The 8,088-nt window shown below is 52.3% G+C and overlaps 1 long non-coding RNA gene across 1 annotated transcript; it reads left to right on the top strand.

The window, feature by feature from the left end:
* Positions 1-2,028: 2,028 nt before the first annotated feature.
* On the top strand, positions 2,029-7,495 carry LOC132370053 (uncharacterized). Its single transcript, XR_009504517.1, has 3 exons — positions 2,029-2,708; positions 3,598-3,688; positions 7,221-7,495. It is a non-coding gene; the product is annotated as an uncharacterized LOC132370053 (long non-coding RNA).
* The last annotated feature ends 593 nt before the right edge of the window (positions 7,496-8,088 follow it).

Genomic DNA, 8,088 nt, shown 5'->3' with positions numbered 1-8,088 from the left:
ACTTCTTACCCTGTGAAGGCACGTATTTCCCCCTCCTGGGACACCGCCTAGAATGACCCCCTGCCCCTCCGGGCGTGCGCCCGCATCGAGGAGTGAGCATTTGGGGGCGGCGCTTTCACAGTCGCCCTGGCCAGATGCGCGCCGGCGGTGACCCAGAACAGGTGAGGCGGGAGGGGAGGGGCGGCCGCAGCTCAGGGCTGGGTTTGTCCAACGTGTGCCCTCTGGCGGCTGCTGCCTTTGTGCAGGAGGAGCACGTGCGCCTGGGGTCTCGGTGGAGGATCTGCTAAAACAGCTGGGCTCCCTCCCGGGACCCGCTGGACACCCCAGGATAGGAAGTCATTGAGCGCGCATGGGGGGAGGTGGGTGCCCGCTCCGCCCCGCCCTCTTCCTCCGGTCACCTGGTGGCCATGGCCAGCTTGGGGCAGACCTCTGGTGCCCAGACCCCCTAGGCCTCCCTCCCGGAGACTCCTCGCCGCTCCCAGCATACGTCAACCTGGCTCTGCCCTTGGCATCACAAGCCGTGCTTTCCCTCTAAGCAGGACCGAAAGACATGAACCTCTACCGTCAGCCAGCCCGAAGAGGAGGGGGCGGGGGGACTGAGGCCCCGAACGCAGCAGCCGCTGCTCAGGCGATGGCGCCCCCCCGGCCCTGCGCACCCACCTGGGCGCCCAGGTAGTTGCGAGCCCGCTGGCTCCGCCCAGGAGCAGGTCCAGCGTCCGCGCGACGCAGCGGCGGGTTTGCTGGCGGCGGATTTGCAGGCGGCGTGTGCACTTCGCCAAGCAGCGCAGGGACGGGGCCTGTCGCTCCCCACAGCCTGCAGGGCCCCGGGGGGCGGCCAGACCTGCGGGCGGGTGCCGAGAATCCGCCTGGGATGGCGGCCTCAGGGTTCCCCAGCACCACCGACCGCACAAAAAGGGAGGAGCCGCGCACCAGGCAAGCCTAGGGCGCCGTGGATCGGTGGATCGTGAGAGGCTGAATGTACAAACCGACCAAGGCCAGACCACATACAAAAATAGAACACTGCGCGAGCCGCAGCAAACCAGCCCGGGGAAGCCAAACCTCAACTTCTGCAGCCTCAAACCCAAAAGGCCAGAACTCGGTAGGTAACTACCAGCTGCCCTAATTTTTTCTCTGCTCCAACTTCGGACCTACCAGAGAAAACCAAATCAGCTCCCCTGACCAATCACATGGGCTGCCTCCCTTCTAATTTGCCCACCTCCAGCTTCCCCATGCTGACAACCTCCAATCCTGGCACACCTGACGCCTCCCGTTTCCCACTATGAAGCACCTGTGGTGGGAAGCAGGTGGTGTGGGACATAGGCAGCAGCAAGAGCTCGAGGGCCCCCAGGTCTGTGCTCTGGATGGTGGCCCTGGGGTCCCCCGTATGGTCCTCATCCCTGGGAGCAGACAGAGCGCTTGGGATGAACCCTACACGCACTCATTCGTTCATTTATTCATTCAGCAGACATCTCCTGAGCGCCTGTTGTGTAAGGAACGGCCCGAGGACACGCTCCTAAAGCGCTGCCTCTTAGGGGCTCCACTCCAGCAGAGGAAGAGAGACAGCAATCAACGCGCAAATACACTAATAGAAATGGAGGACAGAGGATGATATAGCAGAAGGGGATCGAGCGGGGAGGGGAATTCCTCTAACTCAGGTGACGGAAAGCCTCTCTGAGGGGTAGCTGTGGCCTTCGTCCTCTTTGTTTAGGGCGACTCGGGAGAACTAGGGGGCTCTATCCCTCTGCGGGCTGTGCGGCAGCCCCTCTCCCCTCCCCTAGTGCTGGCGGCCGTCTCCCTGCCGCTGTCCAGGACCGCAGTGCTGTCCACGTTGCTTTGCAGCCCCATCAGCAACGTGCTTTGTTCCTGAGGCTCCGGAAGGACGGACGGGCAGCCAGCATCAACCCACAGGGACAAGGAGAGCACGTGAGGCTGCAGCCTCCTCTAGAACCGGGTGCTTTTGGGGACCCCAAGGTTGGCTCAGGGCTGTGAGCAGGGGCAATGCAAGACACAGCAAAATACCAGCCCAGATGTGGGTTTGAGGTCTCACTGTCCGTAAGAAAAGGAATATGGCTCAGCTTTGGAAAGAGAGAGCAGGGTGGAATCTCGCTTTGTCACCGTGTGACATGGGGCCAATTATTTAACCTCTTTACTAAGCCTCACTTTCAGCACCTGGAAACTGAGATGCAAATAGTAGCCCTCTCACGGGGCTGTCCGTGAGGTTTCCATGAGATAATCTATGTGAAGCCCAGAGCACAGAGCCTGGTGCCGGAAAACCCCTAATAACAGGGCCTGTGTTAACCTGGCATCCAGCAAGCCCAGGGGCTTAAGGGGTAGGCAGTGTTTGTTTCCTACCAGGAAACCAAGGAGAGCTTAACATGGCCCCATGAAGACTTGGAGCAGGGCACTGTGGGTCCTTTCCCAGCTCACTTTCCGACCTGTCCAGGGATCTGTCCTGTTCTGGATAGCAGCCCCCAAAGAAGGCTCTGGTTCCGCCTCTCCCACCTGCACTCAGCTTTCCATGAATTTGTCTATGCATGTATAAATATGTATTTTTTTCTTCTTTTTTACACAAATCGTAGCCCCTCTCCATTTCCACTACCAATAATTCTTGGAACTCATTCCATATCCGTACGTATAGAGCTTCCTGATTCTTCTTTAAGCCCGAGTGATACCCCACTGTATGGATGTATGCAGTTTATTTCCCACAGGTGAGCACATTGGTAGGTAAATTCCCAGAAGATGAGTGGCCAACTTGGAGGCGTGTGTGTTTGTAATTCTGAAGCTGTCACTGTTGTAATAGATGACCTGCCTCCCTCACCATCAGTGGCACCTGCTTTCACATTGTGGATCTTGGCCAACATGATGGGGGAAAACTGGTATTTCAGTGTTCTTTTAACACATGTCCTGCTTACGATGAGTGAGCATCTTTCACATGTTCAACAGCCATTTGTAATTCATTTCTGTGAATCTCATCTGCCCAGCCCTTCTCCTCCCCCAATTAGGCTATTAGTCATTTTCTTGTTGATTTGTACATGCTCTTTATATTTTAGGGAAATTAGCCTTTGTCTGTGATGTGAGTTACAGATATTCTCCCCAGGCTGTCATTCAGAGCAGCACTTCTAACCTTTCTGCTAGAGACCATACCCTGTGCTCTTTTTTTAAAAATTCCACCATTATTGAGTTATAAGAGTTCTTTATATTTTCTGGATATAGTCCTTTGCCAAATATATGTATTGTGAATATGTAATATGTATTCTCCTCTGTGTAAACACAGACTAAAAACAAAAGACTCAAGTCTTTTCATTAAAAAAAAGAATCCCCCAGCATCTAGCTTAGTTCTTTGCCTATGGTAGAAAATCAATAAATGCTTGACGATTAGATTAGTGATGTAAAAACATTCTTTATTCATCATCTTCATTAAATAAAAAGTTTAAAGCTTATTCTCACCATTTCATATTTATTTAGTTATAAATATATACTTAGACTCCTAATATATTAAAGATAATATAAAAGATAATCAAGAAATGTAAATTTAAAAGAATGAGCTAAAAATAAATACAAATGGGAGTTCTGACATTTCTTCCCTTACCCCGACAGATTGTCTGGTGCCTCCCCCAGAAGCATGCCACCCACTTTGGAGATCTCTGGATCACACATTGTTTCCTGTGAACTTCAGCTTAACTGTGATGTGAGTCGGTGTGGCCTCTGGGGTTGGTTGTGGAATGTTTGACTTGCCTCCCCTGATCTAACACCAGGCATCTCTGAGCTGTCACCGAAACCAGACCACACCTGCCAGGAGTACAGGAAGGGGGATGGCGATGGTGAGGTGCAGGAGGTGCCAGTCTGGGATGCAGTAGCCCAGGGCCCCCAGCAATCTGAGGCCCACCGGTAGTGATAGGCGATGATGGCCCCCCCTGTGGTTCAGGCCCAGTTTGCAATCCACTCCACACGGTGAGGAAGCCCGCAGAGGAGCCTGCATTAGGGACAGGTGGGCAAAGAAAGGGACCCACAGCCAGGCCCCAGGGTGTGCTGCCTGCAGACTTACAGAGAGGCCTTGAGGTCATTATCATGCTAGCCACACCCACTGACATGGTGCCACTGTCAAGCTTGGGAACCCTGTACCAATGACTGGGGCAGGTGCCAAGACGTTCTCCACTAAATGGTGAGATGTCAGCAGCTTGCTGGGGAAGAGGATGGACTGAAATCTCCCCAGGCCCCCCACTCAGTCTAAGGAGTCAGCAAGGGCCATGGGGCCCCTGAGCAGAGTTGTGGCATCACGGGGAGCCACAGGCAAGGACATGCTCGGAGCAGGTGTACCAGTTTCCTCTTGCTGCTGTGACAGTGACCACCAACGTGGTGGCTTAAAACCACACCATTTCTTCTCTGACAGTATGGAGTCCCGAGGTCCACAATCAGAGTCTCAATGGTCTGAAGTCAAGGCGACGGCAGGGACTTCCTCCCTCCAGAGGCTCGTGGGGAGAATCTGGCTGCTCGCCTTTTCCAGTTTCCAGAGCTGTATTCCTTGCGCTCGGGAGCGTAACCACCTGCTTCAGTGCTCTCATCGCCACCTCCTTTCATCAAATCTCCCTCTGCCTCTCTTACAAGGACACTTGTGATCACGCTTAGGGCCCACCCGGATAATCCAGGATAATACTCCTTAATCTCAAAAACCTTAATTCCATTGCATCTGCAAAGTGTCTTTTGCCATATAAGGTAACATTTGCAGGTTCCAGAGATTAGGACCTGGATATCTTTGGGGGGCATTATTCTGCCTACCACAGAGGGCAACACCAAGCAGACAAGAGGCTCCGAAGACCAGAGGGTGTCGGGGGTGTCCAAGCTCACTTCTCACAGAGGCTGCGAGGCACAGGGGCTGGGACTTCCAGTGACCCGACCCCCCACCCCCGAGGTCTCTGCAGTAGCCCAGTGGCTGCTTTGGGGAGTATCTCTCCAAGTTGGGGATGGGGAGAGGAAGGAGGGAGCCTGGATCCAGGGCTCACATCACCCACCCATGGGCACCACCTGCCAGACCTATTGCCCCGTTGGTCCAGGATGACGGCTGACAGGTGGCTGCTGAGTCCTCCTCCCTCCAGCCTCCTTCTGGTCCCAATCCAAGTATTTTTCTGGCGTTTTTGAGGACAGCTTTTGGGCAGAAAAAAGGCTTTTCAGAAATACTTTGGTTTTTAAGCCCTAATTCTTTGCTGAGCTTTTAAATGCAATGTGCAAATCTTATTCTATGAATATATCCAGCCAATTTTAGCAATCATTTTTAAGGCGAACTTTGATTCATGTTTGTAGCATTTACCTACTTAGTTAATTAAACTCCTTTAAACATTTTACGCTGCAATCAAAGTGTATTATATTCCATTTTCTAACTTTTTCAATTATCTGACTAATAAATCTTCCCAAGTCCTTAAGCGATCCTTATCAATCAGATACATTAAACTTATAATTACGGTGATTTTTAAATATTCAAAAACTGTTTACCAACTTAGTAAGATTTCAACTTACAATCACAGGTCGAAACCAATGACTCAAGAGCACATTTAAAATTAGAATCACAAGTCTGATGTTAACACTCAAATCTGCCCAATTTGCTTAAACTTTCTAAGTTCTGAAAAAGCCAAAGATACAAAGTAGATTTCTGAGCTTAACACAAAAAGATAAATGCTATAGTTTTGATTTACTTCATCATCACTATACTCAATTCTAAATTTCCCTGGGTTAAAAGTGTTCCCCAAACAGATTTGGGGTTTCCTTCTCAAGCACATCCTTCTCAGCTGGATGTGGGTTCTCAACCCGCAGATGTAGGGTGAGTCAATTCTTTTTTTTTTAAAATAAATTTATTTTATTTACTTATTTATTTTTGGCTGCGTTGGGTCTTCGTTGCTGCGCGCGGGCTTTCTCTGACTGCGGCGAGCAGGGGCTACTCTTCGTTGCCGTGCACAGTCTTATTGCGGTGGCTTCTCTTGTTGCAGAGCATGGGCTCTCGGCACGCGAGCTCAGTAGTTGTGGCTCTCGGGCTTAGTTGCTCCAGGGCATGTGGGATCTTCCCAGGCCAGGGCTCAAACCCGTGTCCCCTGCATTAGCAGGCAGATTCTTTTTTTTTTTTTTTTTAATTAATTTTTAATTTAATTTTATTTTTGGCTGTGTTGGGTCTTAGTTGATGCACGCGGGCTTTCTCTAGTTGCTGCGAGCGGGGTCTACTCTCTGTTGCGGTGAGCGGGCTTCTCATTGCAGTGGCTTCTCTTGTTGCAGAGCACGGGCTCTAGGCAATCAGGCTTCATTAGTTGTGGCATGCAGGCTCAGTAGTTGTGGCTCACAGGCTCTAGAACGCAGGCTTAGGAGTTGTGGCACACGGGCTTAGCTGCTCCACGGCATGTGGGATCTTCCCGGACCAGGGCTCGAACCGGTGTCCCCTGCATTGGCAGGCAGATTCTTAACCACTGTGCCACCAGGGAAGCCAGGGCGAGTCAATTCTGACATGAACTTTCTTTCCATTTTGTGAATAGTCCACACTATCTATCCATTTCACCGAGGAGGACATTCGGGTTCTTTTCAGTTTGGGGCTGTTGTGAATGAAGCTGCTCTGGGGACTCATGTGATGTCTCGGTGGGATGCACACTCATTTCTGTTGCATCTACACCAAGGGTGGACTTGTTGGGCAAAGCATGAGCATCTTTTTAGCTTTCCTAGGCGCTGCCAAACACTTTTCCAAAGTATGCACTGCCCATCTCCCTGTTCTCAAGAAAGCAAGCCCTGAGCAGAAAGGACTCAGCTTCCCAGCCTGTTTACCCTCCATTTGCCTTGGCTTAGGGTCCTCCCACAGCTCACAGATCTCTCAGTTCATTGTGTTTCTGAGTTTACAACTGCTCCTCAAACCCCTGCCACATCACAATCTTGGGGCAGCTGTGTGCCGGACACTGTGCTGACCCAGAGGGACCAGCTGAGCCAGGCCGGGTTCTCATCAGGAGCTCACTGGGCGGGGAGGCAGGCAAGCAACCGGCCACCAAGGATGTACTGTGGTCAGTGCCAGGACTGGTGAACATGCCCACAGGGGCACCAGGCCCACTCGGATGTATCAGAGAGGGAGGCATATACTTGGGCAGTGTCCCCAAGTATCCAGTATCCTTTCCCCTTGTGATAACATTGGCCCTTTGGGGACCACCCCTCCCCCATTCATGTGGACCAGACTGAATCCATTTCTGTTGCGTCCACAGGATCCTGGCCAATCCCGAAGTTTTCCCAGGAAGTGACACCCAAGTTGGGTCCTGAAGGATGAAGAGGAGTTGGCAGAGGAGGGATGGGAGGAAGGGCAGGAGGAACCACACATATGAAGGTGAAGAGGCAAGAATCGACCTGGAACAATGGGAGAAATGCAGTTCTCTCCACACTCTGGGAGGTGAAGTGAGAATCAGCACCAGGTCCTGAAGAGTAGGACTGCAAGGCTGGGGATGTGGGATTTCATCCTAAACGGTAACCCGGAGCTGTCAGCAGGGTTTTAAGGTGAGTGACTTGCTCAGATTTCCACCTTGGAAAGCCTCCTCTGGACACAATCCTTGGGCCAGATGGAGACAGGAGACCAGCCAAGAGGCAGTTGGGATGGAGGGGGGGGGGCAGGTGGAGCGGGGGAGGGGAGAGGCCTGACAACAGGAACCAGGCTTGTAATAGGGGTGGGGCAGGTGAGACCTATAGGAGCCCCGCTCAGCCATTGGTCAGCGCTGCAGTGGGCCCCTCCCCTCCCCCCTCCTCTGTATAAAAGGAGCCTGAATTTGGACTGGGACAAGATGGTTTTTTGAGACACTAGTCTGCCATCTTCTTGGTCCCTAGCTTTCCAATTAGTTTTTCCTTGCTCCAGCAACTCGTCTCCTGATTTATTGGCCTGTCGTGCAGAGAGCAGAGCGAGCTTGGGCTCGGTAACAGGCTGAGGACCCTCCAGACCCACATCACAGCAGAGCTGAGCTGATAGCTGCGCCCTGAGCCCAACGAGCCATGGCCTTTCTGGAAAGTTCCTAGCTCTGCCCTGCCCCCAGAGCCCTTCCTCCCTCCCTCCCCAACAGGGAGAATCAGCTGCTGCCCCTCCCCTGG

The sequence above is a fragment of the Balaenoptera ricei genome, chromosome 8 (genome assembly GCF_028023285.1).
Source record: "Balaenoptera ricei isolate mBalRic1 chromosome 8, mBalRic1.hap2, whole genome shotgun sequence".
In the NCBI taxonomy this organism is placed as follows: Eukaryota; Metazoa; Chordata; class Mammalia; order Artiodactyla; family Balaenopteridae; genus Balaenoptera; species Balaenoptera ricei.
This window is presented reverse-complemented; position numbering and strand designations above follow the sequence as displayed.